The following is a 9,236-nucleotide window of genomic DNA, read 5'->3' as shown; positions in this document are numbered from 1 at the left end:
ATACCATTAAAATACAAAAAAAATTCTTTCTGACATCATCATAATTGTGACATCATGTTGCCATTATGACAACATCAGCTCATTTTGACATGTAAAACTACAATGACATCATAGCACTGTAACATTATATTGTCATTCTGATATCATAGACACGTTGTGTTTGCCCTTTATGTTATTTGATTCTATATCTAATGTGGCATGTTGGTTGATATCAGAAAACCATTGTGAGTTCATCACCATTGTGATATCATGGTGCCTTAGAAGCATCACATTGCCATTGTGATGTCACATTGCCAAATTGATGTCACAAAGGGATATTAATGTCACAAAGGTTATGACATCACAATGAGTTTCTGATATCCACACACCTGCCACATTTCAAATACATTCATAATGTGACTATGATGTCACAATGACATAATGGCAAATGCTATAATGTCATTGTCATTTTGTGATGTCACCATAAGCTAAAGATATCATAACAACAATGTGATATCATACTGGATATGACGCCACACAGGGTTTATAATGTTAAATGGTTATGAGGTCACAATATGTTTCTGATATCAACTGATCTGCCACATTTAAAATAGAATGAAATAATAGGATATACATTCACAATGTGTCTATGACAGCAAAATGGCAATGCAATGTCATAATGCCATGATGTCAGTGTAGCTTGGTGATATCACCATGAGCTGAATGTGTCATTATGATAGTCTGATGTCACATTGGTGATGATGTCACAAAGGGTTTGTGATGTCACAGTGGCAAGTCAGATCTTAATTGCCATGAGTTTATAGTGTGGATATGAGAATGAAATCACAATGACATACGCAAATGAACTGTGATGACACAAAGGCCATTTTTTTTCACAAGTGCTAAAGTTCCTAACAGATTTCAGTTGTCAAAATGTTAATGATATAAAAATGCTCTCAGCAGTCCTCCTTGATACTTACAAGGCTGTGATAGGAGGATCATGGTCAAAGTCACCCTAGGCAGGAAAGTCCTTGAGACTCCTGTCCAAATTGTGCCAACAAAACTAGAAGTAAAGCCATGTAGCTCCATTGGTAGAGGGCTAGCCTTGATCAAAAGCAGCTCATAGACTGTGCCCAGATCCTGAGTTCAAGGTCTGGGACTGGGAACAAACAGACATACACCACAATCTGTCCAGCCATCCGGCTAAAGCAGGTAACCTTCTTGTCCCCAAGTGGATTGAACAGAGTTCCCTGGGAAAGGGGCTGCCATCATCTTGACTCCACCCATTCTGCCTGCATCACAGGATTCCGGCCACACCCTCATTCTTTCATGGTTCTTTCTGACCAAAGGGATATAAGAATGGTGGCCATGCCCACATTCCATTCTACCCAGTAGCACTGGGATTCCGTCTGTTGGTTGACACCACTACCAGCAGTTGAGGTAGAGGTAGCTGAGTGATGAGCAAGAGACTCGAGGCCTAGGAGGAGAGGCCTTTGTCAGGCTCACCATGTGCCCACCTGCTCTCCAGCCCCCTCCTCCCCTTCCCTGTGGCACAGCATTTCAAACCTGGTGCTGCTGGCTAAAACCCATGTTGCCTCTTGGATTCCTCAGACAATGTCTGCAATGGTCCACCTCTAGCTAGCTTGTTGCCCTGACCTGGTCCTGGCACCCTTGTCCTCTGCTCTGGGCCTGATGTCGACCATACCACTGCCATTGCTGCTTGCTCCACCTGAGGCAGCTGCCAACAGATTTTACCAGCAGAACATGTGAGTGGTGGCCACACAGGCCCGATCCCTGCGACCCCATATCACCCCCCGTCTTGACCAGGACCCGTGCCTCCTCTCTGGCCCACGCCCTGCCATAAATGTGCCCCAGTAGTGGGGGTGGGTGTTGACCCGAGGATCCCATCCCCATATCCAGTGTCTGGTGTCCCAGGAAATGGGGAGATGCAGGGTTGGGTGAGCAGTAGACGCCACAGAGCCCCTGACCTGGAGCAGTGGGAGACATACAGACGCACATCTGCACCCTTCCTTTCCCTGGTGGGAACCTGCTGGGGAGCAGCATGTCCACACCTGCCTTCTGGGGTCTTTTCCCTTTTTCTGGGGATGGGAGGCTTTGGATGCAGAAGATAGACCCCCCTTTCTGTGTGAACCCTTGTCTTCTGTGCTTGATCATCTTTTCACCTGAAGACAGAGAGACAGAGAGAGAGAGATCATCTTTCTCCTTGTACAGCCTGACTGTGCTCAGGTGAGTGATCAGTTGGCAAATTGCAGGTGCTGCATGGATGGGTCTTCTGTCACCAGTCTGGATGTGTGTGTGTGTGTGTGTGTGTGTGTGTGTGTGTGTGTGTGTGTGTGTGTGTGTGTAGAAGTGAGTGGTAACAAGGAGGCTGAATGCTTTGGTAACTTCTACCTGCTATCTTTTGGGCATGCATGGGCTTCATAGCTGAGGTCTGGGAGCCTGGAAGGGTGAGATGCTTGAACGGGACACAGCACTGTTGAATTACAAGAACAAGGGATCTGTGTGCCCTGGAACTGTGTACTACTTTGGGCCTGGTTGGTGGGAGTGGGAGCTTGGGAGGACCTAGGAGTGCAGCTGCAGAGGATGGCTTCCCCGGAGGACAGAGAGCATGTCCAACACTTAGTAAAGATATGAATCCTGCTAGTATGGAGTGCAACAGCATAGGTCAGACTCTCGGTCTTTTCATCATGACCTCTGATGGGCGAGGCGAGCCCTATTTTAAATCTTAAGCTGTGATCTTCAGATCTCAACCTCCTGAGTATCTAGGATTATTGGCATGAGCCTCTGGCACTGTGACTCTGGTTCTTTTTGGTATATTAGGGTTTGATCTCAAGGCTTTAGGCTTGCAAGTCAGGTCTTTTACCAGCTTTTCTGTCTTGGGCATTTCTGAGATGGAGACTTAATATATGCTCAGGCTGGAGTGGATCACAGTCCTCCTGTATATGACAGGTATGAGCCACCAGGGTCGGTCCTCTGTAGTTGGGAAGGTAGAGATGTAGTGCCACGCTCAGTCATTGGTTTAGATGGATTGTCACAAACTCAGTCCACAGCAGCCCATTTTTGACCAGAGGTGAGTCTCTGGGTTGGGCCTCAACCATTGGACTTCAATCTCCTCCTGGGACAGTTTTGAGAAAACAAGGGATTAATACAGAGTGATCTCTAGAGCAGGGCCAGGCACAGAGGGAGGGGCCGTCAGATACGGTTCTTAGCAGTTCTGTGAGTATATGACAGAATATACCCGGAAAGATCTCAGATGGTTTTGTATTATTAATGTTGTGACAGGTATGGGATTATGAAACAAAACATGACTCTCATTCTTTAATACCCATTCCCCATGAGGAACGGGATCCTTCACTTTGTTCAGTTTTGAAGCTGGGGAAACTGAGGCACAGAGAAGCTGGGTGACCTGCTTATGACTCCCAGCTGACAGGAAGCTCGGCCTGACTTCTCTGCCATGCTCCCTAGGACAATGGGTGTTATTCAGTCTACATCTTGTGGTGGTTCTTTTCAGTCGTTTTGCTTGAACTCTGGGCCTGGGGCAGCTCCCTGAGCTCCTCAGCTCAAAGCTAGCACTCTACCACTTGAGTCACAGGACCACTTCCAGTTTTCTAGTGGTTCTTTGGAAATAAGAATCTCACAGGTGTTCCTGCCAGGGCTGGCTATAAACCACAATCCTCATATCTCTGCCTCCACTGTACTTAGGATTACAGGCCTGAGCAACAGCTACCTGGCTTAAGTGTAATTCTGACTTTCTTTCGTTTTTCTCTCTCTCTCTCTCAGGAACTGATTGAATGGGTGCTGGAGGAGTTGGCCCAGCATCCCTAATGAGGTTGGAACCAAGGTGGCCCTCTCATTCTGGAGGTGGGCTGTAGGTCAGGAGCTGTCTCGCTCAGTCTGTTGTACCAGCTCCATGAGGTAAGTCCCTCTGTGCCCTGGCTAGACCGTGACAGTTATTCATTGTCTATCAAGCCTTACTGGATTCAGTACTGTGATCAAAGACCTTTTCTAGCAAAAATTTCTGGCTAAAATTATGATACATACTTATGGAATGAAAATTTAATGCCATCTTAAGAGAGTCATGTAGTGTTCTGGGAATGTGGCTTCATGGTAAAATGATTGCCTAGCATTCATGAAACCCTGGGTTCAATTCCTCAGTAACACATAAACAGAAAAAGAAACACTGGAAGTGGTCCTGTGCCTCAAGTGGTAGAGGGTTAGAATTGAGCAAAAAAAAAAAAAAAAAAAAAAAAAAAAAAGCTGAGAAATAATTCCCAAGCGCTGAGTTTCAGCCTCAGGACTGCCAAAACAACAAGTGCAACAACAACAACAATGAACATTTAGTTAGTAAATGCAAAATAAAGAACCCAAACTTGGAATATATAATTGTTCCTTCCATACTGATACTTGACAATAGTCCCTAATTCATGTACTTTACCTATATTAGGATACTGTGTTGAAAAAAAGTTTTATTCATTAGGTCAGGGCAATTAATGCCAGGAATGTGCTTAGATGTCAGGTGTAGATTAATTCTGGAAATTCACATATTCCAGAATTTTGAGAGGGGTCACTGCTAATCACAATGAGAAGGGTAGTTTAAGTGAGATTTATAAAACATTTTGGCCAATCATAGCACCAAAAAGGCAGAGGCTAATTAAGAGTCGTGACAGAAGAGAAGGAATAACTCCAGATGGAAGGAAAAAAATGATAGTAGCTAAGGTATAGCAGAAACAGTTCTAGGGAACCATTTTTGGTTATTGAAGAACTATTTATCAACTAGGCTTATTCCTCATTGTTTTAGCATTCTAAATCTCTTAGGTTAGATAAATGTGTCTCCTTCTATGCTGTTCTTTCATACCTGATATCCTTTGCTTTCTGAAAATCTGTCTTTCTATATTTCTCTATGAACATTTCCTAATACTAAATACACCTACACAGATGTCACAGGATGCTAATGTAAGGGTCCCATAGCTCATGAGTCATTAATGTAACAAAATGGAAAAGGAGGAGATATTTATTGCTACCTCAATTTTTCTGAAAAGCTGCAATGTTATCATTTGGTTCAAATTTCCATTCTTTGTCTACATAGTGTCATTAAGTGCACATAAATGCAAATATGAGCCGGGTGCTGGTGGCTCTTGCCTGTAATCCTAGCTAAAACCAGAGGATTGTGATTCAAATCCATCCTGGTCAAGAAAGTCCATGAAACACTTATCTTCAATTAGCCACCAGAAACCCAGAAGTGGTGCTGTAGCTAAAGTGGTACAACATTCAAGTTGAGCTGAAGAGCTGAGAGACAGTGCCCAGGATCAGTGTTCAATCCCCACAATCAAAAAAAAAGTGCAAATATGGCTTTAAGTTTCCCCCAAAGGAATGATTAAGTCAACAGTAATCTTCCCAAAGGATTCAGTGCACCTACGTTTGCTGAGTTATTTAAGTTATGGCTTCTTTGATGAACATATTCTCTTCTTTAAAAATTGTCAAATATTAGCTTTATTGTAAACTTCATCTAATATTTCTTGGTTCAAAAGAGAAGTCCAAACAGTTGTTGTCACTTAGCTTTCTTACTGTCTTAGTTCAAAGCCAATGAGGCAGGAGAGTCTGTCATACTCTTATCTGAAATTAAACACCAAAAAACCAGAAATGGAATTTTGGCTCAAGCAGTTGTGTACTAGCTTTGGGGGCAGGTCGGAAAGAAAGACAACTGTTCAGGGACAGGGTCCAGCCTCTGAGTTCAAGGCCCAGAACTAGCACAAAGTAAACAAACAAGCAAACAACACAAACCCTGGGTATTTCTTTGGGACTCTCCTTAAAGGAGTAGTGGTCCAATAAGAGGCTGGTTTTGCTGATCATACTCTCTGGATCCTGCTTTTTTGAAATCTTTATTGCTATGGAAAACTCAGGACCAGACTAGAGGAATTGATAACTGACTCCTGCAACAAGAGAATCATCTCAGGAGTGAAACATCCATCCATAAGACACTTCAAAACCTCCATATCTTTGTTTATTTGCAGTAGAACATTTTTAAAACAAAGTTATTTCCTTTTGTTATGCTGGCCTTCAAATGGCATATTGTTTCCTTTTGTAATACTCTCAACTACAACTTTACAGAAAAGTTTTATATGAATAAAGAACACACTCAAAATTGTCAGGAAGAAAGTTTCCTTCAAGCCTTGAATTCTTTTCTTTTACAGTAAAAAGGAAAGCAAAAGTTAACTTGAACTTTGTCATTCCTCTATGCTCAATTCATCTCCTGAGATCAATTTCCACATTTAGTAACAGTTACTTCCTCTTACTTCCAGTAACAATCTATGGTGCTGCTCTAGAAAAAAAATGAATGTTTTCTGGCTTCATTGAAATAGCACAAGGACACTTTTGGACATGAGGTAACACGTGTTTCAGAGACAAGTTAGTAAGGAGAAAATATGAAATTTAAATTGCTTATGAATACTTTTTTCATGAGTACATTTTGTTCAAAGTTCTTAAGTGCTCTGTAAATTATGGTGAATTTTAAATGGGAGAAGGTTCTCATAATTTTTTGTGAGTGTATGTGCTGTGCATTAACTTCACAAGTGTACACGAGTGAACAGTAAGAGAAACAATAGCAATAATAGGAAAGAGAAGTTCTGTGTTTATATAAAAGGCTTCAGTAAAATATAGAACACTCTACAAATAAGACAACATTGAAATAATAAAACCAAGTCCAGTATGTAGATTTATGGGAGTGATATAGAGAAGCATTACTTCTATGTGGAAGATGAAGCCACATCCTTTCTAAATCACGCTTTATAAACACGTAATTTTGTAAAAAGGAGAATGGAAGAATGATTGTTTCCAATGCAAGTCACGTATGAGAGAATAGACTTAACTGGAAAAAATAGGAATTATACTAGCAATGAATCTGGTGGCTAAGATCACATTTATTTTTTTTTTCCTTTTCTTATATTCTTTTTTGTAGTTGTTGGTCGTGGTACTTGAAATCTGGGACTGGGCACTGTCCTTCTGGAACACAGCTCAAGGCTAGTGCTCTTCCACTTGAGCCACAGTGCCACTCCCAGTTTTCTGGTAGTTATTGGAGAAAAGAGTCTCCAGGACTTTCCTACCTGGGCTGGCTTTAAACCCCAATCCTCAGATCTCACCACACCCAGCTTAGGACCACATTTCTAACATTGTATACTCAAGATATTTAATGTATATGTTCATCTATCTTTATATTAATTCTTGAGTTAAAAATCTGGGCTACAGGTTAGACTTAACACTCACAAAAGTGTTTGTAGTTTAAAAGTTGATACTCCTGGAAAAATAAAACCTAAAAAGGTAAAGGAGTCTGAGAAGTTCAATTTGCATCCAGCCTGGGTAGAACAGGCTTTGAGACACTACCTATAATTAAACAGCCAAATGCTGGAATACTAGTCATGATCAAGATTGCTGAATAAGAGCATGAGGTTTTTGCATACATACATAAAAACATACACATACACACAACGGGACTTACATGTGCACACAAAAATAGACAAATGAAACAACTCTCAGAATATGTAGAAAAGTTAGAAAACAATAGAAAATATGTCCTGAGTAAGACTAGAATCAATTGATAATTTTTAATATTAGAAAGCCCTCCAGTGAACTTTCCCCAAAAAAAGTTGAGAATATTACATAGCTAGGAATCAGTGATAGTAAGAGAGTCAAGCAACATTATTAATGGGATAGGATCCATGGAGGAATTAATCAGGGAACCCTATAGGTGCATATAAAAATGTTCATATCTTGTGTGAATTGTTAGAACATCTTTGAAAATAGTACATAAACAGTCTGAGCAGTCAGTCTAGTGGATAAGATCATAGGAGAAGTTCAGAATTGCGAGTCTGTTTCTAGAGTAAATAAACTATGGCAGGACAATGTGACACAAGCCTGGAATTCTAGCACTTCGTGAGGAGATTAGAGAATGCAATTATATTGCGATACCTTCCCTGGACCAGGTAGAACATCATTGTCTCAATAAAACAAACCAAAGAACAAAAAAGGAATACACCGTTGGAATTTTGGGCTAATTTTCTCATTATGTTTTGAGAAGTCAAGTTTCCTATTGAAATGCAACTTATATATATCCTCATTTGTGTTTTAAATGCTCTAGATGCAGAATGGCTCATTATTTCCATCCAAAAATTTGCAAAACTAAGTAAGCACTATTCTGTTGGCTGCCAAAGAAATGTTGAAGGATTACAAAAGCTTAAGTCTGGAGAAATAGCAAAGTTCATCTAATTTAGTACTTTGTAGACTTTGTTAAATTAGAATTTAGATTTAAAGTATGTATTTTTGTTTTGTTTGTAATTTTATATTCTATAGGATGCTACAAAATTCTTTTTAAGTAGAGGGATTAATGGACAAATTCACAAATGATTCTTGCATTCTATTTTCCTAGAATATTCTTTCAAGAGAGTTATAATTAGAACATAGTTAATAGATAATTCCCACAGTTGATGTATACCATGTTAATGTGAATAATCTAGACAGAGTTGCTAACAAATGGATGATATCAATTTATAAATTTAGAAAAACAGCAATTTCCTCTCTGTTCATTTCTAGCTCTCTGCTCTCTCTGTTCATTTCTAGCTCTCTCTCTCTCTCTGTTCTATTCTAGCTCTCTCTCTCTGTTCTTACCTCTCTCTCTCTGTTCTTTTCTAGCTCTCTCTGCTCTAGCTCTTTCCTCTCTTTTCCAGCTCTCTCTCATTCCCAGCCACGTGGAGTGCCAACCTTGCCTGGTCCCAGCAGGCCTACTGAATAAACCTACCCCTTACCTGAATACCACATGCGTGCTGGTGCTGTTCTTACTCGGCTACCTCTTTTTAAAATGGTGCCGTGACTCGGATAAAGAGCTTAAAATCAGGATAGCTGGGATTTCTCTCTGTTTTTTTCCCTCTTTTTTCTTTTTTTTGTTTGTTTTTTCCCTTTTAGCTCTGAGGAATACCCACAGTTCTGACGGCCTTTTGCGAACCAGTCTGTCTGTGGTGGAAACAGCGCATCGATACCATTGCTGGCCTTCACATCCATGTCCACACCACTTCTCTACTCTGGCCCTGGTAACTGAGCCCCAACCATCTGATGTGCTTTGTTAGCAAAGATGTCTAAATGTTGTCAAAATTTTAGGTTTTGAGTTTTGCCTTTTTTGTTTTGTGTTGTGTATTCTACTACTGACTACATGGTTCTAAAATACTGGGCATATCTATGCTAAAATTCTC

This window comes from Dipodomys merriami, unplaced genomic scaffold, assembly GCF_024711535.1.
Source record: "Dipodomys merriami isolate MVZ:Mamm:240054 unplaced genomic scaffold, mDipMer1.0.p SCAF_2302, whole genome shotgun sequence".
NCBI classification, from domain to species: domain Eukaryota; kingdom Metazoa; phylum Chordata; class Mammalia; order Rodentia; family Heteromyidae; genus Dipodomys; species Dipodomys merriami.
The sequence above is the reverse complement of the archived record's forward strand: the minus strand, read 5'-3'. Positions refer to the sequence as shown.